This window comes from Centropristis striata, chromosome 3, assembly GCF_030273125.1.
Source record: "Centropristis striata isolate RG_2023a ecotype Rhode Island chromosome 3, C.striata_1.0, whole genome shotgun sequence".
In the NCBI taxonomy this organism is placed as follows: Eukaryota; Metazoa; Chordata; class Actinopteri; order Perciformes; family Serranidae; genus Centropristis; species Centropristis striata.
In genome coordinates, this window is record NC_081519.1 from 11,687,162 (window position 1) to 11,709,455 (window position 22,294).

At 41.3% G+C, this 22,294-nt stretch overlaps 1 protein-coding gene across 1 annotated transcript in view; it reads left to right on the forward strand.

Moving 5' to 3' along the window:
- The window catches only part of foxp4 (forkhead box P4), a 244,184-nt gene that overhangs the window by 66,933 nt on the left and 154,957 nt on the right, over nucleotides 1-22,294 (forward strand). The window contains exon 3 of the mRNA XM_059328894.1: nucleotides 21,543-21,663. The gene's annotated coding sequence lies outside the window, so the exon portion shown is untranslated. The remainder of the gene's footprint in view (nucleotides 1-21,542; nucleotides 21,664-22,294) is intronic.

The following is a 22,294-nucleotide window of genomic DNA, read 5'->3' on the forward strand; positions in this document are numbered from 1 at the left end:
TAATTCAGCAAAAAGTGGATCGAAACTTCTCTGCTGGAAGGCTCAGGATGTCAGATGGCATAAAACCCCTGTTCCACAAAAGCTAAACCCCCCAACCCTTTAGGTTCAAAGCAACAGACGCACTTCACATGACGCAATCATTTTGCATTGATTGTTCCAATTCTCGCTTGCATTCAGCTGTTTTTGTTCAGTGAGAGATAACATTCAGGGAGTGTGTGTGTGTGTGTGTGTGTGTGTGTGTGTGTGTAAGAGTGTTTGCAGAGAGAGACGGGAGTTGAGGAGGCAGCATCCCACTAGGGTTTGGATTCTTAAATATGCCTCCCTTGCTTTTGTTAAATGTGATGCAATAGTGATGTAGGGCTGTCAGTGTGTGTGTGTGTGTGTGTGTGTGTGTGTGTGTGTGTGTGTTAGTTAGACAATGAATGAGTGAGTAGTGGGGAGTCAGTGTGGATGTGAGTCTGTGTTTAAGGCTATTTTTCAAGCTGGAGGAAATTATAGGTTCTGTATTGATGAGGAAACCCCTCCCCTCTGAACCTTGACATCTTTCAGTGCGTGTGTGTGTGTGTGTGTGACGGTGCACATAGATGTGTTTTTGTGTGTGTGTGTGTGTGTGTGTGTGTGTGTGTGTGTGAGTGGCAGGGCTGCTATCTGTGCCATCACACGTGGATGTGTGTGTTAATAGAGAATGCCCCATGCTGCCACTGCCTTTGTTTGCCAAGGACATACATATGCATGAAGCCAGTGTGTGTGTGTGTGTGTGTGTGTGTGTGTGTGTGTGTGTGTGTGCATGGGGGGGTTTACTAATTACTAGATTTCTATCATGAATATGTATGGCCGCATCCTTTATTATGGGATTGGCTTAAACACATCACACAGACGGACGAGTGGCAGAGAGAGGAAAAGGGGGGGGGCGAGGGCTTGAGAGGGAGACGCCTCTTCAGAAAAAAAGACAGGAAAAAAAGAGGTTTTCCGCTGCCGTTGATTTGAACCTTAAACTGTGCTTGAATTAATTCAGCAAAAATAATGTTCATGTTTTCCAACATGTCTCAAATACTTAACCATATCATGTCCTCTTATTAGGGTTACATTTTATTACCCACCAGATGGAAAAACAAAGTAAAACTTGTCCATATCAACCTCTGATGTTGCCTGTTTTACCACAAAAAGAATTATGATTTCAGGTTGTTGTTTGATGGCCGTGACATCTTTGTAAGTGGCCCGTCATGTATTGTTTATGCTAAGTAACAAGTGTTTCGACAGTTTATTTTAAATGCTACTATTATTTGAGGCATAGGTTACTTAGTGTATTCAAGCTTTCCATTAATTGACCATAATAAAAGGAAAGTAAACAGAAAGTAAGCAGATTAGTACATTTTGCTACTGTAGCGGCTGAATTGGAGAAGAAGCCACTGGCCGGACACGACTCCACATGAGGTGAGAGGGCAATGGGTGCTGTACACATGGGGTTTGTTCACAAATAAAAGTGAAAGAAAATGTGACTATTTTACTGTCTTGGAGGAAGATCACCAACAAAAATGTTTTTTTCTGTATGGAAAACACAGTGAAAAATAGCCCTATTCAATTTAAATTTTTCACAAAAATAAGGTTTTTTGTTCTGTGTAAGTACTCATTGAGTAGATAGTTGTATAGCTGGATAAAATGCTTTTAGAGCAGTTGTTATTTTTTAAATGGTCTTTTTTATTTGTAATAAGGTTAGATTTGTATGGTTGATTTAATACTCATTCAAAGCAATGAAAAGCTGAAGGACTTCAAAGCAGTTCATTCATTCATCGTTATTATTACTTAGTGGATATTTTTTATTTCTCAGTTTCCTTGGCACATAAGGAGGGAAAAATATTAAACCAAACAAAAAATACACAGGTATCGGCATCCACCAATCGGTGCATCCCTATATAGAGACAGTGGTAAATGAAGTACTCAGATCCTTTTATCTGAAAAAAAGTAACAATGTCACACGTGTGTATGTAAAAATGACCAAGAGTTGCATTCCAAATGTACAGCAGTAAAAGTACATGAATTGAAAATGTACTTAAATTAAAAGTGCTTTTTATACATTATATTGTTAACTCAACTCAACTTAATTTTTAAAGCACTTTAAAACATGTTAGATAATTACTACTGATGCTTTCACACATAAGCAGGATTTTAATGTTATGGATGATAAGGACTGAACTAATTTAAATCTTTGTGTTGTTTTGGGCTCCACACCCCCAACAGCCCCATGTTTACTGTTTGCAAGTTGATTTAATATACAGTCATGGAAAAAATTATTAGAACACTGTTGTTTTCTTCAGTTTATTGTTCATTTTACTTCCTGGTACAACTAAAGGTACATTTGTTTGGACAAATATAATGATAACAACAAAATTAGCTCATAAGAGTTTATTTTAAGAGCTGATATCTAGCCATTTAACATGGTTTTCTTGGTATTAACCAAAATCATTATGGACTGCACTTATATAGAGCTTTTATCCAAAGCTTTTTATCCAAAGCTTTACACTACACACATTATCAATAAAACCATGGAAAATGGCTAGACACCAGCTCTTAAATTAAACTCTCATGAGCTAATTGTGTTGTTATCATTTTATTTGTCCAAACAAATGTACCTTTAGTTGTACCAGACATTAAAATGAAAAAGAAATTAAATAAAAAGGGTGGTCTAATAATGTTTTCCATGACTGTACGTGGATCGATTAATTGCAAATTTATAAAGTACATTATCAACTAAGTTGGCTACTGGTTAATTCCTAATCTTTTAGGCCCTGTCTTATAGAGGGCCTATGTGCCGAAATCAAGTTTTAAAATTACATTTTATACAGTAATCACATGTGACTACTCTTTGGTTTTTGGTTCCAGTCCAACTACAAACCTTTGCCCCAGGGGTCACATAACTTGTTAGTCCAGCCGTGCTGTTGGATTTTTTAATCTATAATAATTTACCATATTTGATTTGATAATCATGTGTCGTGAATGTAAAAATAATAAACGCAAATACTCAAGTAAAATCAAAATTGTACTGCAGTACAGTGGTTGAGTAAAGGTGATTTCCTCCATTGCTCAAAGATAATAAAGTCTTAATTTGTCATGTGTTTGGTGCTAACACAGTCTCACATACATCTTTCTGTATCAAAGATAAAACTGAAAAAGTGTTTCCTGTCCATGTGTAGAGCATTTAAGCACCGTGCCACTTCATCTCTGTCTCTTCTGTCTTTTTTTTCATAGCCTCATCTCTACTCAGCTCTTCTCCCTCTTTTTCACTCACAATGCACAAACGGTCCCAATTTAAACTTACACTCATGCGATCTGACATGTATACAAAATACCAGGCATTAAGTATTTTTCTGGCTTGTATTGTTTTTCCACATGGACAAACTCAATTACAAGAGCGGTGCCTTTTGCTGCGGAAATATTTCCTTGTGAGAAGTGGAAGGCAGAAAAAAAGAAGAAGAAAAAAAGGAGCATAGGAAGTGATAAGAGATGTAAACAATGTACAGCGAAGGTAACAGTAGGTGGGGATAAGTTACTTTGACTCTTACTGTCACTGTCCATCAGGAGCATTCAGTTTAAATTTAAAGAGGAGTAGATATGCATGAAGCTTGAATTTTCTCCCAGCAAAAGTCTGAACTGCAAAGTGCCTAAGGTTTGTCATATATCCTCAAATAAAGTCAGCAACGTATAGTTTCATGTCATTTCAATAATATGTCATTTTCAAAGGAGGGTACTTTTCTATAGATGCATTGAACTTGTATGGAAAACCAATCAATATATTTACCATAAATACAATTAGTCCCGGGGTGGTGTAGTGGTTAGCACGGTTCGTACTCCAGCTTCCTCACACCAGCCTGTCCTCCTGTAAAAACGTCAATATAGGTTGTGTATACAGGCAGTGAAAAACAAGCTTTATTTACGAATTTCACCGTCCGCTGTAATGCGGGCGCCGTCATCTTGCTGACGTTATAGTGATTGACAGCCAAACGAAGATATGGCGGATTCCGCACACTGCAAAAAAAGCCAACTTGTATTTTTTGGCCTAAAACAGTGATTTAAGTTGGTAAAACTTGGAAATATAAATTATTGACATTTAGGGCAATAATGTAAGTTAGCACAACAAAGGAAGCCAGTTGTCTGCTCAAAAACAAGTTTGTGAGTTGCTGTTGCCTATATCTTTAAGTTGGGGTTCACAACAAGGGACAATAGTTCTTATTTCTTTGTTGTGAAATGCAGGAAAGCGGTGAAATTCGGTCATTAGCGAAAGCTAGCGGCTAACTGATGCTAGCGGCGCTGCTTGTTACAGCTACAAGAGTAGCCATTAGCGTATCAATGCTAACTCAAAATTGTGGTCGCAACATTAGCTGACATTTCATAGCGGCGTTACAATCGTGCCAATTCAGCACATTGCAGAAGTAAGGATTAAAGGTTATTACAATGTAAAATTATAAGTAAGTACAACTTACAGTTGAGTTGACATAAATCTGAATTCAGAGTTGAGCAAACTCAAAAGCAAAACTTAAAATATTTAGTTTAATTGTCCAACTTAAAATTTTATTGAAGTTTGTTGCCTTGAAATTTTGAGTTCACCCTTTTTTTCCTTTTTTTTGCAGTGCAGTCAGTTGGTGGTTGGGGTGGTGAATGGGTCAAACAACAGCGGACTTTCACCCAGGAGAGCGGGGTTCGTGTCCCGTGTGAAAACAAAAGCAAACCATTTTTAAGTTTAATTTTAAGTTACGTTGCTTACCTAAATAACGTGAATCACATTTTTGAACGTAACTTGGGTTTTTTTACGTAAATTGCGGCAGTTACGTACATTTACTGTTTAAACTGTCTTTTATAAGGCCTTACCAGAAGTTTTTTGCCCTAAACCTAAAGTCAGTGGTTTTACAACAAAAATCCACAGAAACTGCAGTCTCCTTTTTTTTACAACTGTTGGCTGTGTGTGCTATTTTTAGAATGCGCCATTGTACCGTGAGCCCGTGAGCCACACCGCGATATGTCACTACGTGCTGTAATTTGTGATACTGACACATGACCTCTTCTGTCGTTTATGTTGGAGAACTTATTGCTCCCACAGTCCAAAAACATGCACTAAGGGTTATTGGTGACTCTAAATTGCCTGTAGGAGTGAATAAGAGTGTGATTGTCTGTCTCTTTGTGTCAGCCCTGTGATAGTCTGGAGACCTGTCCAGGGTGAACCCCGACTCTCGCCCAATGTCAGCTGGGATCGGCTCCAGCCCCCCAGCGACCAGAGTGCGGATAAGCAGTTAAGGATAATGAATAAATAATGAATGAAAAATTAGTCCAAGAACAATAAACTTAAGGTCTGCATTTAAAGTAAAACAAGACTGAGACCAGAGTTGTGGACTTGAGTCACATGACTTAGACCCAACTTACAAATTTGGTGACTCTAGACCAGACTTTACAAAACCAAAAAGACTTGAAATTCGTCTTGGCCTTTACTTCAAATGACTTGTGATTTCACTTGGACTTGAACTTCTTGATTTGGAAATACTTGATATCCCCCCACAAGCCTAGCACTATGTTTTGAAAGTACAATGTAAACATTAACTTCAGTTGCACTTGTTCGAACAAATTTGTAACAAATAAAATAACATCAAAAAACTACAAATAATAAAAAAAAGCATTCATGATGTTTATCAATGTAAAATATTATAACTCAGTTGTTAAAATGACTTTATATTTGGTGAAAAGTGCATTATGAGTTGTTCAGGCCTTGAAAGTGTAGGACTTGGGACTTGAATACAAAGGCCAGAGATTTGTGACTTGCAAAACAATAACATTTGATTAAGAATTAAAGTTATTTCTTTTGGAAAGAGTGTAAACAGAGCTTGAAGCAGCCCATTGTCTCTCGGCTGACCTCCAGCTGTAAGTGGATCCACACATGGCCTCTAGTGACCGGTCTGCACACGGTAAACAATTGATTTGATCGGCTCTATTGAGTGAAGCTATTATTAACTTGATTATCTGCACGTGTGGTCCATAGCTGCAGCTGTGGGGGAAAGAAAAAACACTTCATAAAGATATGGCTATTATTTATTCTCAGAAATTGATCAGAAATAGTTCAAGAAGCGTCACTCTAACATTTGTTGATGCCAGCTGTCCACCGTCTGGGGTTGTTCTTCCTCATCACCTGTTCTGATCATGCTGCTTCCCTGTTTGTTACTGTAGCAGACCTAAACATGATCAAGTGACACCTTTTATCCACCTCTACTCCCTTTTACCTTTTGTCTCCTTTATTCCTTCCATTCACTTTCTGCTTTCACTTTTGTTCTACCTCCCTTCCACTCACCCCAACACCCGGAAATCACACAATCAGAAGACTATGAAAGCTGCTATCTCTCCTTCCCTCCCCTCCCTGCCCCCCTCAGTGCTATACCTCTGACAATAGTCTGGCAATCTGAGCAGAGCGAGGGAAATAAAGGAGCAGGGCAGGTTTTTAAAGAAGAGAGAATGTCAACTGTCAGTCTGGCTGTGACGTCGGAATCAGTGTAAGCCATCAAACTTCTATCCTGAGAGAGAGAAGAAAGAGAAAAGGAAACAGAAAAAGAAGGTGCCGTGTTTTTCAGCCAAACTGTAAAAGAAAAAAAAAGGGGAGGGGGGGGGGGAGGGCAGCACGAGTGCAGGCTAGCAAAAGAGGCTGGTCATCTGTAGTTTGTAGGGCTTGATTTGTTATTCTATTCCAAAGCTGCTCTCAGCATCTCTCCACCTCGTGCAGGGGCCGGTGTGACGGGTTTGGAGTGTTTGAGAGGGCAAGCTCGTTTTTGCACGGGAAGGGTACTGACGTGAGGTAGAGAGAGAGAGGCGATCGTGTGAGCGTTAACACAGACATCACAAGTTCCCAAAGTGAGAGAGGGCAGCGGGGTGCAGCAGGGCATTGAGCTGGAGAGAAAGAGAGGTTGCAGAAGAGAGGAGGAGAGGAAGAGAGGCGGCCGTGTTTGAAGAGAGCTGTTGAGATAAATCAGTATGTTTACGTTCTGGAGGAACAAAGTGTTCCGTTGGCAGAAGAGCACTCGACTGTCCGTTTCCCCTCGGACTGTTTTTACCGGACCCTTTTGTGTGTGTGTGTGTGTGTGTGTGTGTGTGTGTGTGTGTGTGTGTTTTGCAGCAGTGTCAAGGCCAGTTCTTCTGCCATTAAAGTCTAAGCGTGTCAATATTTAGGCGACAGTAAGATGAGTACAGCAATTTTAACACTCAGTGAGAAGCAAATGAAGGTATTAACATAAAAAAAGATCAAAGCAGACTGAAAGCACCATAAATTACAAGGTTACTGAGTGATTAAGTGTGACATGAAGTTTTTATTTGTAATTGTGGGCTTGTATATATGTGCGTGTAGAGGTAGGTGTAGGTGTGTATGTGCCTGAGAGATCGAAATAAAAAAAACTCCATGCTTGCGTACTATATTTATAAATATTTACTGTATATTCTGGAGGTTTGTGGATAGTCTGGGTGAAATTCAAGTGGTCCTCATGCTCTCTGTTGGTGTCAGATGACTGTATATGTTATATAAAAGCACATTTTTAACAGTCATGTAAATCTAATCGTGTAAACACTGAAGCTTTTTAGCACCGTTTAAAACACCAAGGACTGGGTGTTGAACCAAAATATAAAAACAAGGTTATATTCCTTGAAAGGTTTTGAAAAAAGTATTTTTTTTGGTATTGGCACTGCTGCAGAAATAATTTCTGATGGTACCCGCCCTACTTTTGAAAGCAGGACAGCAAAGACATAAATGTGCAAGATGTATTCTGCAATTTTAACATGATTACAAGTGTTATTGTCCTAATTCACACTTTTTTCATCCTTAAAAGCCTGTTTGAGCTCACAGTCAGCACAGTGTCAACAAGGCACTTATTATACCCGAGGTGCTGGAATAAATGCCACTGACTGCGGCCATTAGACAGGTTAACAGTGTCAACGATGTGGGAACTGATGACAAACACACAGACACAGAATATTGCAATGCAGACATGCAGGCAGAGAATGTGAAGGACTGAAATTAGAGAATAAAACAGACAGGACAGACAGAAGCTGTAGCCGATAGCACAACTTGAGCATATCTCCTCCCGACTCTAACATGTGTGACACCGCCAAGTGAAACTGCACTAAAGTAATGTACGATATCAAGCAATGAGTCGAGGACGAAACCGTCCGTATGTATCTGTAGCGGTTCCCTCTCTTCCCTACGCCGCTCCTATCCATTGTCCTTACATACAGTTCGTCTATCAGTGTCCAACCTGCCCAGGGCGGAGACAGAAAAAGGGCGTGCGGGGTGTGGTGGAGGGCTTTAAGCGTACAAGAGAGAGGAGAGAATGATAGCCATTCTGCCTTTATTATCTCGAATGTATCAACTTAATCACAGCTCCATTCTCCCCCAGTCCTCCCCTGGGCTCAGTGGGAGACACTGAAGGAAAATTGGAAAAGTATCGCTGGGCTGGAGGTAGAGACGAGTGGAGATGGACAGAACAGGGGGATGGGGGCGTACAAAGAGTAACTACCATAAAGAGCGGGGCAGAGAGACACAGAGGAGAGAGAGAGAGCGAGAGAGAGAGAGAGAGAGAGAGAGAGAGGAAAGAGATAAACCTGTTAATTTTTCATGGCCAGCCGGTCGTAATCACAGTGTTCGGTGCCCTCAGAGCCTTTAGAGTTGGCCGATTTGACTGTGTGCATATGCATGTGTGTGTGTGTAAGGGAGAGATGGATCGGGCTTCATTACCAAAACTTAAGGGACCCCCTCCCACCCCAACCCCTCACACTCCCCTGTGTCCCTGCCTAACTGCCCAAAGTTATAATAGTCACTATCATAAAGACACATTATCCTCAGATAGGAGACTCTGCTCTGTCTTTAGGCTATAAAAACACTCAAACTTCATTTATTTGCCATATATGGCCCCAGATAGAACTAATGAACTGAATGGGAAAGTGTCAGAGCAATCACAAAGAATCCCGGATAAAGTTTTTTTAAGTCACCAATTTGGAAATTATTTGACCACTGGCGCAGAGTGTGTGAGAGAAGATACAGCGTTGTCCTACAAAGCTGACGAGAGCGCTGACGCTCCGCTGCAGCTCTGAAGGTTGTTGCATTCAAACGTATTGAATACACCCCTTAAACATACAGCTTATTGATATACGGCCCCTCGAAACTGTTCTACCCTCAAAGATGTCAATATAAGGCGTTTGTGCATGCAGCATAATACGACTCACATACATCATACGTCATCCACAGCCATCTTTCAGACGTAGTAGTAACGATCTACGGCAATGTGGACTTTAAATGGCGGATATCAGACTCGGGGAGGAAAGGAAAGTGGATGGGTCGAAAAGCGGCCGATTTCACCCAGGCAAATGTGTGAGAAAAAAAAAGTAAAGGACTTTTACGTAACTTCCATGGCTCACATCCCCCCCATAACTACTTCACTTCTGGCATTTTTATGCCTTACCAGGAAGTTTTTTGCCTTAAACCTAGGTCAGTGGTTTTTGTGGCCTAGATTCACAGAAACTGCAGCCTGTTTTACAACCACGAACTGTGCGTATAATGACTTGTGTGCTATTTTTAGTATTTGTCATTATGGGTGATATTGACAAATGTCTATTCTGTTGTTTCTCCAAATGGAGATTTTTCAGAGGGGCATTGGAATTCAAGTTCATGAGAACATCTCAAATGTTACTATGTTCTTCATTAATAAAGTTTGAAAAATTATGATAACCACTGTGTCATGTCATTTCAATGTGTTTTAGACATTTTCAGAAATGTAAGAGCCACTGGCCGGGTCAAAAAGGTGGCTGTTAGTCATGTGATCCATAGAGATTTAGAAAAGAAACCATTTATATTCCTCATGTGGGGTCAGTTAATCCAAATAACCTGTTATTAATAATAATATGCTGTCAAACTGGCTGTCAGTCACGTGATACAAACTTGTTGCATCTGTTTATATGAACACCATCGACCACAACTGATGTCTGATTTCATAGAGAAGATTTCAACCACTACCCCTTGAGGAGCACTCCAAATCGTGGGGTAGAGGTAAAAATTTCCCCTTCTGCCAAATGGATATTTTGAGTGTGTGAATAAACCTAAACCCGCAGAGAGTTTACAGTGGTGTGTGAGATGAAAGATAGGCCTGTAGAGTGGTGCAGTGTCAATGACATAAAATACCTGGCACTGTATAAACAACATTGTTCTGGAACATGAGCTCAGTCCAGTACACACACACACACACGGACACACACGGACACACACACACACACACACACACACACACACACACACACACACACACACGAACACACACACACACACACACAAACACCGAGCAGGTTAATAATGACCATAATCACCCATCCCCAACACACATACACACACACAAACACAGTTTGGCAGCACATGGCCATGTAAGGGGAAAACCACCGTGTGTTTACACTAAAACACTGCTTGTCTGAGTGGCTTTAGAGCCCAGGCAGAGCGGGCAGCCTTTTTAACAAGCCTTTAAAAAAACAGACACACACACACACACACACACACACACACACACACAGTCTTTCTGTCTTCTTCTTCTTCTTCTTCTTCTTCTATTTCCTCTGTGAAGAATTCTCTATATTCTCTTGTTTATCTGATCTGGTTTAGGTGTCTGTTTACCCCATAAGTATAAACTATCACCTGTATGTTAAACTAAAACTGTGCGTCCCAAAGTTGTACATATGAGCGAATGTGTGGAGTGTTTGTTATGTCAGCGACATTAAGCTGTGGCGGCTGCTTTCTTTGGTCCCATCCTCTCCCTTTCTCCTTCATAGCGTGTGTCTTCATTACAAGCACTTGCCTCTGTTTCTTCCGCTGGGGGGAGTGTGTGTATATATTTGCATGCTTGTGTGTGTGTGTGTGTGTGTGTGTGTGTGTGTTTCTGCAGGTCAGAAAGGCAGCATTTGTTCTGTGAAGCCCTATAAACATCTGCGATCCCTTTTAAGGGATTGTTTAGATTGACTGAACGGGAAAATAAACGTTCTCAAGGAGGCCAGGCGCTCCTTACTGACAGAGAGATCTCCGCTACCAGCACAAAATGTGTGTGTGTGTAGGTGTGTATTTGTACGAGCTGAGCCTAAAATGACAGGTTCTTTTTTGGGGAGCTGTTTTGGTGATCAGAGGGCTTTTTTTACGTGAACCCTCTATGACCTCTCTTCTTCTTCTTCTTCTTCTTCTTCTCCTTCTTCTTCTTCTGTGCCCTCCTCTTTCCTACCTCAGCACACTAAAACTCTCAGCAGCTCACACTTTTCCTCTTTTTTTTTCTCCTCCTAAAAGCATGGGTGTTGTTTCTACCCCACCCCCACCAGTTAATAGCTACGATAACTCCCTCTCTCCTCAGCAGCAGAAACTTCTCCCCGTCTCTTTTTCATAACACTCCTCCGTATGCTGAGGAGTTGTTGTGTCTGGGTTGCGAGCAACATGTGGAATATATCAAAACCCTCGCTGCGTCTCTGTCTTGCTCGCCCTCTCACTTATTCACACACGCACACACAAACACAGATCTGGTAGCGTAGCACCGGTCTCCTTGAGAACGTCCAGCGTGAGGAAGTGGGGTGTCCGTCCAGCCGTGATTTAGGTCAGAGGGAAGCAGGGATGGGAGGCTTCTCTGCTCTGTGTTTATTTGAAGCAGGAGCCATTACTGCTGTCTCTGGGCCGTATTTATACACAGACACAGAACAGACGCACGCTGATACAACCAAACTGTGCGCTTAGTTACTTTCTGTCTGTGCGTATTTGTGTGCCAGAGTGAGAAAGAAAGGGCATGCGTATTATGTGACTCGGGAGGGAGATGTGTGTCTGTGTACAATGCACACTCAAAATAAACTGCGGTGATTTGTGGTCTGGGCCTAATAGAGGAAGGGCCAGCACTTTTAGCGGGAACAGTGTGCAGTGGTAGGCCTCTATGTAGCAACATTAGGAGTCTACAGGGACCGCTGGCTTCACTCCAGTCCAGTCCCAACATACTTGATTCACCTAATGAAAGACATCTAATCACCGAACTGGGGTAAAATAAGCAAGCAAGTCCATCTGCTGCGTGGAGTATGAGTTAAGGGTTTGCAGCAGAGTAAATTAAAGTGTGTGTGTGTGTGTGTGCTCCAGGAGTGTGTGCCAGCAGCCCGGCTGTGTAGGATCTGTGTGGTGTAAACTAGTCCCATGGCGTCTATTGCCTGTCTGCCATTACTGCCGGGTTGCCACAGCTTGTAAAAGCCTCGTTAACACAAAGACCTGCTCACATGTTAATTGGCTAATTGACTAATTAATTTTTGCATAAAGGCAAGCACGGGGAGAAAGGCTAGCTAATTGAAAGTGACTATAGGTTTAATTACGTGAAGAAAGGGTGAGTAGGAGGGAGTTGTGAAGGTGGGAGGACCACATATGTTGTCCTTCTTCCTCAGCAATGGTCTTTTATGTTTTCTATTTTGCCCTTTATATCTTTTAAATCTGTTTTTTAGATCTCGCTGCCACTTCCATCTGTTTACTGCTCCCTGACGGATTGATTTTATCTGTCAAGAGTAAAAATAAGTACATAATGTGGGCTCCATTTACAATTTTTCAGAAATGATTAAGGATAGCACAAGAAAGCTGGTAATCTTATTTCTATTGTGGACCTTGATGGAAGGTTGTACAGAGAAAAAAAACAACTATACACAAAACAGTACAGGAAAAATTAGATTAGGCAACAAACACTCAAAATTCTTAACAATTCAGCCTTTGCTAAGCCTCTCTCTACAAGGTCCACTGTCCAATAACTGCCATGGCAGCCCTGTCAGGCTTTTTAGGATTCAGCCTAACGCTAACTTTTAAATGGTTAACCATGAATTTGCATGGCAAAATGTGAAGTACATATAGGACCTGAAAGTCCAACAGCAGTCTAAATGCTGCCTGAAAGTAGTGGGGGAAAAGAGTCCAGCTGCTTTTGCTTATAATCGGCACTTCTGCGTGATGTTGTCAAATCTGCATTAGCAAAATAAAACAATATATTTGACTGACACTGAGCATTATTGCTCCTGTACATTTTTGTCTTTCATGTAAATTGTCAAAACGTGGGGTGCCACTGACGCTTGATGGAGTTTCCTCCTGAATCACAACACTTTAACATATTGTAGCTCATAAACGCATATCGTTAGCCTCATAGCATAATTGCCTAAGTCATTTTTTGGCCAAATTGTGATATCTGCCTAACTTTACTCTCCTACCACTGCTGCATCTTTCTGCCTTATTGCCTATGTTCTCAACCAATCAGAACACTTGTTAGAGTCCAAAATCACTTTCTGCCTTAGTCATCTCTTTGACTTTGGCATTTTTGCCGCTACATACAAACCAAACTACGTTATTTATATGTAAGAGAAAAATGGCCTTAGTCAGGGCATATTCTGCCTAAGTCACTTTTATCTGTTATGAAATCGATGTGTTTAATTTTTTTATGCAAACTTGTTCACACTTCTATTTGAACTTACTGTTACAATATCAATTAAAAATACCAATGGGCTTACTAAACATTGTGTTTTTTCTTGTTTCCCGAAAACGTTCAAATATGACTTAGGCAAATATGCTATGAGGCTAACGATATTGTAGTCTTTTCTAGAGCCCCAGAGGTATATCGGTTGACTGATATTATCGGCTGATTGGCCTATCAAAGGCGTATTGGTATTCATGCTGTCCGATATGTGCATTTATGAAAACTTTTTTGCACAATATAAAATGCAGAAAGCAATCTGTCAACAGATGTCAGCAATCGACTGAAACAGAACATTAAGGAGGTTTATTTGGCTATTTATTTTATTGATATTTATTCTTTATTTTCTCAGCCATAATTTATAGAATTGGCTCAAATTTGAAATAATATAAATGTATATTTGTTATATATTTAATAAAGTTTTATGTTTGAGAAAGTAGCTCCCTCTGTACATAGACATAGAGTAAAAAATCAGTGTACAATCCACATAAAAAGGTCTATTTTCATTCCAGCTAAAAAAAAAATACTATATTGGCTGCCATATTGTGTTATTGGTGAATTCTCTTCACATTCACCAATAATCTTCAGCATCATCAACGGTCTCAAAAATCCCATATCAGGCAGGCTCTAGTTCTTTTTGTCTACTTATTTCTGATATTTCAGAACTATTATTACAGAAATGTGCTTTTATTTTCTTTGGAATATCTCTCACTGAAATTGTTAAAAATGCCATAGGTGGCATATTACAAGAATGTGGTTCATACTCTCCCACCCCTGGGAATTCCTGTTGAAAATCTCAATAAAAGATTTTGAAAAGAAATGCTGCGTGGCAAAACTTGACAGGCCTATCAAGAGTTATCGAGGGGGGCGGCACTAAGCGAAGGGTTAATTACCTTGAAACAAAGTTACCTGATATGAGTGTTTCTGTGTGTGCGTGTGTGTGTGTGTCTGTTTGTGTGTGTGTGTGAGTAAGATACACAGAGAGATAGGGCCATTTGAACGAGTGACAATGATGCCAAATCAAAGTTAAAAGCTTCAAAGAAAGGTGCTTCTTATTTTCATAAACATTCTTTGTGCATTTTCCAGGATCCTCTTTCAGTGCATGTCTCTGAGAAATAATTTAAGCATGAATGCCAAGCTGTTACAGAAAGCACGTCATGCAGCTAACCACCTCCGGACGTCTGTTGCAGGGAGGCATCAGTGTGATCATGCATTCACATCAACAGTAATCTAAGTCCAATTATTGAACAATATGTAAAACTGACACACACATCGGGCCGGAGACAGAGGAATGTACGAGTGAACGAATGTCTGTTAATTCAATTCCGACCCAGCGCTCACTAAAACACCACCACAAATTAAATCGGCCATGGGAGCAGACGGCTAACAAAGGAAATTAACAATGATGCTGCCTCTGTATTAGGGCATATGGATTCGCTGCATGTTTGCTGCGTGTGTGTAGCCGCAGCCTCACGCCTCTGTACGCAGAGAGAGGGGGGAAAAAGGCCAGTTTTAATCAAGAAATCCATTCCACTTTTCTAACCCCTCTTCGCTTCTTGCTCCCCTCCCTTCATGGCAGGCTTGTGTGGAAACAGAAGTGCTAAATTACCCTGGAGCAGTCAGACAAAAACATCTTGTTGGGTTCTAAATTGCTTTGCATGCATGTTAATTGGACAGAAATCCCTGCAGTGTATTTGGGTTTTGCGCAAGCATTTGTGTGTAACTTCATAAGTGTGTGCCTCTGTACTGTATCTGTATACGTACAGTGTGTGTGTGTGTGTGCGTGCGTGCATGTGTGTGTGTGTTTGTGTGTGTTGGGCAGGACCGGTGAGCTATTATAGCTGCAACGGCTTGCAGAGATTTGGAGGTTATCTGTTTTTGTTGGTTAATTGTGAAGCTGATAGTATCGAGGGTCTGGGCCAATTCAAGTGGGCTTTCAGCCAAATTACCTCAGTAATCGTCTGTGTTCAAGTCCCTGGATGCTCTCACCAAGACAGAGCCCGGGAAGCCCTGAAGTTCAATGGAGAGGGGCAGATCTGACCCCAGCTTTAGACAGCTTACACTGTAATTGAAATGATATTTTTTTTTTCTTGCGACATTATTGGATTGCTGACAAGATTTCACCCCAAAATTCCATTTGTGGTCAATTTATCCTGTTTGTTTTTAATTAATGCGGGCAGCTAATGAACTCAGAGGGAATCTTAGCCAAATGATCAGAATTTCCTCCATGTCCCCCCCTCCCTCGTTATCTTTGAAGCAGTAGGCTTTGGAATTGGAGCATGAAATTGTTTGAAAGTAGGAAAAGGAATTCAGCTGGATGGAGTGCACAAACACTGGAGCCAATACAAGCAGAGGGGACATTCATTTCATTCACTATGCAAGAAATTTCATTGACTATGACTAAAGATTATTTGAAGCTATAACTAGTTTATTGTGGCACAGACATGAAGGACTAATGAAACACACATACAGTTATCAGAATTTTTTTTTTCATATGTTGATTCAATTAATTTTAAAGTGGAGCACACGCTGCACATAAGCAGTTTGTGGGTGCAGTGTGTTGGTGTCTTGCGTCCCCTATCTGTCTTCCTCTCTCTTTCTCACAGATAAATCATCCCACTGCTGTCCTTGTCATACTAGAAAGTACTCCTCTCCCTGAATGGTTGTAGAAAAATAAATTAACAGATTGTGGTTGATGTCTTGAAGCAGTGTATTTTTAAATGTGAAATTCTGAGAATGTGGCAGAAAGGCGTCAGTCATCCTGGCTGGTGTTATTCATTAAGGATGGAACATTTAAACAGATCTGAGACATACATAACCTTGACAGATGATCCTTTAATTTTCTCATGACCCCTGTGATATCAGAATACTTTATCACACAATTACTGTACATTCTGCAGTGTGCATAATGTTGAACTGTGGCTGCCTTAACTCGAGACATTTCATTTCTCAATCGGACATCCTTTTCACCTGCAAACCTGTGAAGAACTTGCTTTTTTGTGTTTGTTCATGTTTGTGTGAGAGTGTGATTGGAAGAAAGAGAGGGACATGGTGTCAAGAAGCACCAGACGAGCAGCACAGGACACAAAGTCTGAAAAATAAAAGATTACGTCCCCGTCACAACCTCTACTTAAACCACCTCCAGACAGGGATTAGACTTGGAGAAAAGGTGAAATGAAGATCGGCACGTAAAGGTTTGTCCGATGAAGTCTCTGCATGAAGCAGCAGGACTGAATGAGAGCGAGTTGTCGTCATCATCTTCGTAGTGTGCTATGCAGAACTCCAGGCCATGAATCCCCAGACAGTGACCTCATATCTCACCCCAAACACACACACACACACACTACCACTAATAGTCACACACCCCACCCACACACACTTGAATCCAACGCTTCCCTTTAAGAATAATTCTTTTCAGCTTTTGTCCCTTTTTCATTTATTCTTCAACTCTTTTTCTGTTTGTTTCCACATCTCAGCTTGTAAACTGCTCAGTGTTGGTGTGTGTGTGTGTGTGTGTGTGTGTGTGTGAGATAGACATGAAGACATGCACCCACACACACTTCAGCTCCGTAGACAAGCGAGACAAGACGTCACCGATTTTTAAGCTATCATTTAGTTTCTGGCTTTTCACTTTGCTGCGGCTGAAGGTTGGTGGAATATTCTGCTGAACACACAAACAAAATGCGCAGAAAGAGACAAACACACGCAAAGACACACAGAGCGCAGTGAGAAGCTGTGAACATAAACACTTAACCCTGGAAAGATTCAATGATGGCGGATAAAAGAGTGATTTGTGTTCTGCTAAGGGGAAAATGAGTAATCCTATCATTCAGCGTGACATGCAACACAACACGCCGCATCAGTCACAGACACACACACACTCACACGACTCTAAACACTGCCTATCAGGATGATAAAAGCGTGCCTCACCCACACAATAAAGCGTTTGATTTTTCTATTTTCCATGTCATTCATTTTCTCTTTATGCTGTTGTAAACCTCTCACTCTCTCTCTTTCCCCCGCCGGCATCGCTCCTGACACAACAGCACATATTTGTGTATTCATGTAAATATCTCAACTAATCTCTATAAATATATTTATGAGATTTAATACCTTTGTACTGTAATACTATGCGTGCTGAGCGTTGGGGTTTTACACCCTCATGAAGATGATCGCACACACATTATACCCTAATACAGACACACATGTGCACACAGCTTGCATTGGGTGCATACCAATCCCTTGGTCTTTCTTTCTTCCTGCCGGGGCATTAATTCCTGCCCATATTTCCATCTGATTATGGTCCGGTTATACCCGCAACTAATTGAACATTAAATATAAAGAAAGTTAATGAAAATGTCCTTTATCCCCTCCAAACTAGGCCTGAGAACGCATCCATTAACGCAAATTAATCTGGCCCTGGTGCGTGTTGCAGGGGAGAAGATATATGCACAGTTTGCTGCTCTCCTCTCCGACCCGAATTATGGTCCTTCTCTCCGAGCAGGACAGTTAAATAACAAAAGATGTGTTGTTCTCCCTCTTCTGAGTATTCTGCTAAGCCGTTCCCAGAGTTTCATATCTGGCTGAAAACAACGTGACGCTGAAGCCTTGGCTCTCAGCTCGGAGGTTTTTGTCCTGGGGTTCTCCTCTTACTCCTGCTGGCCCATATACGGACCACCAGCACCCTCCTGTCACTGCTTTGGACCCAAAAACACTGTGTTCAGTGTGGTCTATACTCTTATTTTATTATCTGAGAAAGATTGTGTGGTTGCTTTAATGGACAGGTGTCAGAACTGTAGAACCGAAAAAGCAAAAGTCCATGAACTCAACATGACTGATGTGTCAATTAGACTTCGCATGATATGTTCTGACAAAAATAAATAAAAAAAGAATAAAATCTCTGTCAGTCTTTATCACATCTGTGGCTGTGAAATAAAAAACACATTTTGGCGAGTTTGAAAAACACTGAGCATTTACTGGCAGCGTAACTGTGAATCTGCTATGAATTGAATTGTTTTCTAATGGGCTTGTTAGTTTTACTCCTTCTGTTCTTTTCCTTTTCACTAAAGCTTCCTGTGCAAGTGGTTCTAACTGAGCCAAAGACACCCACTGTGAGCGCGGCCAACAGACGGACTGACGCACAAGGAAAAAGGAGGAAACAATGAATGGATGGATGCTTTCATTCTGATGAAAGGAATAAACGCTAAGGCATTTATTTTGTCTATTATCCCACTAAAAAGCCCTCTCCATTCCTGCCCCCCTCCTCTTGCTCCCCCAGGCCCGTCATATTAGCATCTCTCCTGGACAGCGAGGGGTTAACTAACCCGTTTAAGGGGAACCACAGAAAACAATACTTGGACCCCAAAAAGACAATGGCAGTGCCTTTCTCCTCCGTATTTGTAATTTAACATCAAAAGGCTCCTCTCCCAGCGACCTCTGAGAGCCAGCGTCTCTTTAATGAAGCGCCCCACCCCCCTTAATCACATTCAAATTGGTTAGTGTTCAGAAAATAGAAATATGTATTAGATAGCAATAAATTTTCATCATTGGCTAAGCCTGCTTCTTAATTGTCCTGTCCCAAGGCTTGGGAATTTCATTGTTCGTTAGGTGCTTAAGTCCCCCATCTCATTCAGTCTCTCTGACATTACTGCTGAGGGCTCTAATGCCCAACTAATTTGAATGGGGATTTACATGATAGAGCAGGGAGCATTAAAATGTGGAGGGAAGGGAAAAAAGGAAAAAAGGAAAAAGGGGGGAAACGGCTTCTTTCACTTCAAAAGTCACTTTGTTCAAAGTCAAATGACAGTGTTTAAAGATGCTCTATCTCTCTCTCCTCAGGATTTTGGACAGCGGTGCCAAGTTTAATGGTTCGTTATCTTAGCCCCTCTCTGTCTTCCTCTCTCTCCTTACCTCTTATTCTCTCTCTGCCGCCAACCATATGCTTTTGTTTAGTGGCACCATACTGTGTCGGAATATACATTGTTTTTGAGTGACTTTGAATTGCAAAACACTTCTGTCATGCTCGATTATTTTTTCCCTCATATTTCTGTTTCTCCACTTGTCACTCAATAGTATGCCATCAGGAGTTATGGAGCTCATTGAATTGGCATGAATGTCCAAATTTGTGTGTGTGTGTGTGTGTGTGTGTGTTTTCATTGTGGTTTTAATATTAGGTTAGGCCTACGCTATTGCTATTACTTTCACTCCATTCTGTCTGGCGTTACTGGCTGGCAGCTGAGCTCTCGCTGAGAAAAAAAAATGCTTGGAATTGTTTTCTGTTTGTTCTGGAGGTATTTTGGATCAGAGGTAGATTGTGTGTGCGCTTGTGTGCATCTGTTTGTGTTTCTCCAAGTATGTCTATTTTGGATCAGTGTGAAATAGAAGCAGTGGTGATAAAGAGAATCAGATGTTTTCTGATGTGCACTGTTGGACCCTGTCTGTGTGTGTGTGTGTGTGTGTGTCTGTCTGTGTGTGTGTGTGTGTGTCTGGCAGTGCAGACATATAAATGTCCATAAGGCAGACACAGGGACAAACAGTTTGCATGGGGAATTAGAAATCTGACAGTGCAGCAGCTTGTTTATGCCTGGTGCATGTTTATGTTTGTGTTCATTTTGTATTTTGGTGTTTTTTTTTTAATGAGAGACAATCTTAAGTTCCACACCCCCACCCACCTGTAGTTCGGCAGCCAAAGTACCAGGAGTTTCTACCACCTGAGAGAGAGCCTCTCATTGCATCCTAGCATCTCACATTAGGTGAGAAAAGCTGAATTATGAGACAGTGTCACAGCCTTCTGTTTACCCATGCTTTAACTATTGTTTGCCTCTTTTCAGCTCATAAACATTAACACAATCCACCTCAAATTCTCCATAATTAGTGTGTTTGGTTTGACCCACGTGTCACCGGAGATGAGAGGAGGTTGCAGAGGGTCAGGACTAATGAGAGAGAGGGTTTGACCTTAGACATCAAGTCAACCAAGGGCAAGAAGGGCATCATCATACAAAACACACAATACCACACACAAATATAGCCAGGGAGGTCCAAAAATGGCAAAGGAATTACTCATTATTCCATGCTGTCAATGGTAGTGTGCAGTATTATTAACATTTAGAAAAAAGGAAATAGCAAGTGCAGCAGAACGGAGTTGAAATGAATCAGAGTGAGAGTCATTGTGAGACTTGGAGTCAGAAAGGAAAAGTATTTTTAATTTGATTCCCTCACATTACACTTCAGGAGTACAGTATCCAACCACAATTTGGCTGTTGTGTCAATTCTTTGTCCAGCTGAATGTGTTTTAATCTTCAGCTCGTTATCTGAAGATATCGAGCAACATGTCTCGCTGTCCGGAGACTAAAGATCAGAGTCAGAAAGTGAAGGGTTAACTCTGATAATCACCTGTATTGATCTGTGTGCCTTAGAAGAAAAAGTGCTGGTTCCTGAGCAGCCGACCATGAATGGTTATTGATTCTATCATAAAGACGGCTGTCTCCTGAGTCTATGGCTCTTTAGGTAATCACTGATGCCTGTTTTTTTCCCTTCTGGCATTCTGACAAATTCATATCTCACACCTGTCCTCCACATCTGTACACTTAAAAGTCCTCGCACTCTAACAGGCTTGCACCATATATTTATGCTCTATATTCCCAATACTGGCACTCTGCCCCATCTTCTCTGGTCTTACTTCATGCACTCTCTCCTCCTGGCTGCTTTCTTGCAATATCCCATCTATGCATCCCTCAGAAAAACCTTCTCCCTCAAAGCCTCATGCTCCACTGATAGACAGACAAGCAAACAGAAAGACAGGCGACAAATGAGGAAGCGCTCACTCATCGGGCTTATGATGCTAGCGGGCTAATAGAGCCGTGTGCCCTGCTTAGACCGCTGCTGTAAATGATTAGCCTGGCTCAGGCTGAGCTGTATTAGCCGGCCTGCCATCACTGATAACTCCCGGCTCCCAACTTTATTGCAGTGATAAAGCCCCGCTAGAGCCTGCATTAGAAACAATCAACCAATCTCCTCTTGTGTCTTGTCTAGGTGGGAATGGCGGAAGATTGCGTTTTCTACACTGAGGCAAGACTGAGAACTGATCAAGGACGCTCTCCCACGATGCCTGCTTCCGATAGCCAGGACAAGTTGTACGAAGAACAAAAAGAAGGTGAGAGACTCTGTCCGTGACTCTTCTCTGAGGGTCCAAATTAAAAAGAATCTCAATGTTTTCTTCCTTTCTCTGTCAGTCTCTGAGGCTCAAACGCAAACCAAAAGCTGCCCTCCAAAGTCAGAGCTGAATTTTTTTCCTGTACCCTAACCCACTCCCGTCCTGGATTATGGGGACGCTCCACACCATGAACAAGAACTATAATGATCACTATAACATTGTGAGCATCTACACTGATGACGGAGAACATTCTGTCAACAGCGGTGCCAAGCAACGGCTGCAAACTGCAGCTCTGTCAGAGCCCCACATGCATTATCAATTCTTTTTACAAAAATAACATAAATTAGCATGCAGAATTATATATATCTATATTTTTATAGTTATCTTTAATGTTTTTGTCCTTGGTAAGGACAGCCCTTTAACATACAGATTTACCTTTAAATATGACGTCAGCTACCATGCTGCCATTCACTAGTGCCCCTTTAAACATTCATCCCTGAAACCTGTATTCTCCAGGCAACTGGCCATCACTCCATACCAGGACACATGTACAGTAAACACAATTTACATTCCAGGAAATTCATAAGTATGGTCATTACTAAAGTCTGCAACACCTTTGGCTGCCACTCCC